The following is a 4,386-nucleotide window of genomic DNA, read 5'->3' on the forward strand; positions in this document are numbered from 1 at the left end:
GTGCTAGCCACCCTTGCAGATAGCACTGTTGTATTCGAGCACAAAGGCGTCTCTCCAATAACCTAAAAACGTTGAAAGTGTCAGTGGTGGTCAGAGCAGTGTACTGCATAGGTTTGATTCAAATTATGTCGGTTCAAAATGGCCCTGAGCACTATGCGACCTAACTTCCGAGGTCATCAGTCGCCTAGAACTTAGAACTAATTAAACCTAACGAACCTAAGGACATCACACACATCCATGCCCGAGGCAGGATTCGAACCTTCGACCGTAACGGTCGCTGGGTTCCAGACTGTAGCGCCTAGAACCGCGCGGCCATTCCGGCCGGCCAAATTATGTCGGATTTAAATGAAGTCGAACGTGGGCAGCTTGTTGGCGCGCGTAAGCTGCGTGCTTCCAAAACCGAGGTAGCCAAAGTGTTTGGTGTATCAAGAGGCACCGTCTCGAAGATTATATACCGTATACAGGTAAAACGCTCAGTACAACGTGGACGAAATGTCTACTAAGTGATTATGGCAGAGGGTCATTAAAGAAGATGTGACGAAAAACAAGAGGACGACAGCTGCAAAGCTGAATGTCACTGTCGTGAAACGTGTCAGCACCAGAACAACACGAAGGGAGCATCGTAAGTACGAAAGTGCAGGGCGAGCTGGAATTCCAAAACGATTTATCAGAGATGTAAATGCTCGTAACAGGAAAACGCGTCGCTGAAACCATAAAACCCGAGCTGTGGAGCAAAGGAAGAAAGTCATTTGGTCGCAGTAATTTTGGCTCAAATGGCTCTGAGCACTATGGGACTTAACATCTATGGTAATCAGTCCCCTAGAACTTAGAACTACTTAAACCTAACTGTCCTAAGGACATCACACACATCCATGCCCGAGGCAGGATTCGAACCTGCGACCGTAGCAGACGCGCGGCTCCGGACTGAGCGCCTAGAACCGCTAGACCACCGCGCAGGAATTTTATTTCTCCATGTTTCCAACTGCTGGCCTGGTTTACATGCCAGGAGAGAAACTTGGCGTCGGTAAGGCGATGACTGGAGCAACCATATCGTGGTATTTCTTGAGCCCCATTACATTGCAAGGCAAGGATTATCTACATCTACATCCATACTCCGCAAGTCACCTGACGGTGTGTGGCGGAGAGTACCTTGAGTACCTCTATCGGTTCTCCCTTCTATTCCAGTCTCGTATTGTTCGTGGAAAGAAAGATTGTCGGTGTGCCTCTGTGTGGGCTCTAATCTCTCTGATTTTATCCTCACGGTCTCTTCACGAGGTATACGTAGGAGGGAGAATATACTGCTTGACTCCTCGGTGAAGGCATGTTCTCGAAACTTCAACAAAAGCCCGTACCGAGCTACTGAGAGTCTCTCTTGCAGAGTCTTCCACTAGAGTTTGTCTATCGTCTCCGTAACGCTTTCGCGATTACTATATGATCCTGTAACGAAGCGTGGTGCTCTCCGTTGGATCTTCTCTGTCTCTTCTATCAATCCTATCTGGTACGGATCCCACAATGCTCATTCAAGCAGTGGGCGAACAAGTGTACTGTAACCTACCTCCTTTGTTTCCGGATTGCATTTCCTTAGGATTCTTCCAATTCTTCCAATTCTTCCAATTAATTTTATATTGTCATTCCATTTTAAATCACTCTTAATGCCTACTCCCACATAATTTATGGAATTAACTGCTTCCAGTTGCTGACCTCCTATAATGTAGCTAAATGATAAAGGATCCTTCTTTGTATGTATTCGCAGCACATTACACTTGTCTACATTGGGATTAAATTGCTATTCCCTGCACCATGCGTCAATTCGTTGCAGATCCTCCTGCATTTCAGTACAATTTTCCATTGTTACAACCTCTCGACATACTACAGCATCATCCGCAAAAAGCCTCAGTGAACTTACGATGTTATCCACAAAGTCATTTATATATACTGTGAACAGCAACGGTCCTACGACTCTGCCCTGTGGCACACCTGAAATCACTCTTACTTCGGAAGACTTCTCTCCATTGAGAATGACATGTTGTGTTCTGTTATCTAGGAACTCTTCAATCCAATCACACAATTGGTCTGATAGTCAATATGCTCTTACTTTGTTCATTAAACGACTGTGGGGAACTATAGCAAACGCCTTGCGAAAGTCGAGAAACACGGCATCTACCTGGGAACCCGTGTCTATGGCCCTCGATATCTACCATTTTGATGAAGGTTTCTCGGGTCTCCAGCCGGGTGGTAGCGTTGATATTGCGAGATATCAACGCTACCACCCGGCTGGAGACCCGAGAAACCTTCATCAATAGTTTACGCCGGGAAAGCCTACAGTCACATCTACCATTTTGTCATCTGTGCGACAGTCTAGAGAAGGAATTACAGCGCAGTCTTCTTCTGTGAAGCACCTTTGGAAAATGACATTTAGTATTTCGACCTTCAGTCTGTCATCCTCTATTTCAGTACCATTTTGGTCACAGAGAGTCTGGACATTTTGTTTGCCGATGCTGTGCTCCAAGACGTCAAGGCCCCTATTTACACAAATCAAATCTCCCAAGAATGGTTTAACGAGCACGAGGATAGATTGATGTATCTTCCCCGGCCACCACAATCACCAGATCGCAATATTATAGAAAGCTTTGCGGTCTACTTTGGAGAAAAGGGTATAGGATCGCTACCCACCTTCATCATCATTACCTCAACAGTGCCACTATTCTTCAGTAAGAATCATATAAGGTTCTCCTTGTAGCCTTACTGGACCAGTATTTATCCATTCCTAGACGAATGGAAGCTGTTTCGAGCGCAAACGGGGTTTGCTGCACCGTATTAGACATGATAAAGTGTTTTGTTTCTAGTGCTTTCATATTTTTGTCCAACCCTTCTACCTGTGAAGCAATGTAATCCACAAAAGTGAAGGATTGCTTATATAACACAAAGAGGGGGTTTGGTAATAAATGCTGCACGATTAAATAACAATAAAACACCTGTGTCACTTCATACCACACTTTAGAATTATAAACATTGTTTTTCTTTCTCTTTTCTTTTATGGAAAACCTTACTCCAGAAACTGCTTTGGATAATATTAACAGATCATTCTCTGTCTGAGCTTCATTACGGAGTCATGGTGTCTGAGTTTTTCAGGCAAGCGGATGGGAAAATTTGGTACACAAAATGGAAACCAAGCACTGTCGCTATGGGCTTCATGTCAGCTGACTGCGCGTGTAGTGTCATATTACAAAATAGTGTGTGTGTGGTGTGCATAGTGTGCTTGCTGGTTGGTAGTAAGAAATGAATGAACAGTACAACATTAACTTTTAAGATTATTACCTTTTTGCATACGAATGTTTTACATTAGGGGCAAACCAAATAAAGCTGCGCTGTTTTAAACAATGCATTTGTATTTGGGACCAACGGCCTTGCCGCAGTGGTAACACCGGTTCCCGTCAGATCACCAAAGTTAAGCGCTGTCGGGCTGGTCTAGCACTTGGCTGGGTGACCATCCGGTCTGCCGAGCGCTGTTGGCAAGCGGGGTGCACTCAGTCCTTGTGAGGCAAACTAAGGAGCTACTTGATTGAGAAGTAGCGGCTCCGCTCTCGGAAACTGACATACGACCGGGAGAGCGGTGAACTGACCACATGCCCTCCATATCCGCATCTAGTGACGCCTGTAGGCTGACGATGACACGGCAGCCGGTCGGTACCGTTGGGCCTTCATGGCCTGTTTGGGAGAAGTATAGTTTGGTTCAGTTTGTATTTGGGAGTATGAAGGTTCCAATCTTCATCCAGCCATCCTGATTTAAGTTTACCGTGCTTACCTAAATTACTTCACGCAAATGCCTCCTATATGCTCACGGTCAACAACCTGCCCCGTCCTTGTCAGATTAAACCTGTAAATATGTAATTGCCAGTATATATTAACCGTTCTCTTTTTTTTTTTTTTTTTTTTTTTTTTTCCTTAAACTGGCAGCACCTTTGATCATCAATGGGAGGTCAGACAAGGGTGTAGCATTTCGCCCACAGTTTTTAATGTATATATAGCCGATTTACTGCACAATAGAAAAGCGTGTTTCATGCAGCTATTAGGACAGATAAAAAGAGTGCCATGAATTGTGTTTTATATGCAGACGATGTAACATACAATTTTATTTCGAGTCATTTTTTCGCTATTCCCGTACTTTTGACGCTTGCACGCGTGATTCATACATCGCTTTAGTCATTTTCATTCTACTCGCTAACTATTACAAAACACAAAAGGCATAACGGCCATTTTGTGCCCTAGTTAGATGTCACTTCTGGATAAACTCCACTTCTGAATTAGATCGCACTTCTGGATATAGATTACTCCTGAGATCTCACTTCTACGATAGATTTTGATCAGGCTTTAATTCACCATTAG

General features: G+C 44.2%; 1 pseudogene; it reads left to right on the forward strand.

The window, feature by feature from the left end:
• The first annotated feature begins 3,397 nt into the window (after positions 1-3,397).
• On the forward strand, positions 3,398-3,515 carry LOC124790173 (annotated as a pseudogene).
• The last annotated feature ends 871 nt before the right edge of the window (positions 3,516-4,386 follow it).

The sequence above is a fragment of the Schistocerca piceifrons genome, chromosome 3, assembly GCF_021461385.2.
Source record: "Schistocerca piceifrons isolate TAMUIC-IGC-003096 chromosome 3, iqSchPice1.1, whole genome shotgun sequence".
Classification (NCBI taxonomy): domain Eukaryota; kingdom Metazoa; phylum Arthropoda; class Insecta; order Orthoptera; family Acrididae; genus Schistocerca; species Schistocerca piceifrons.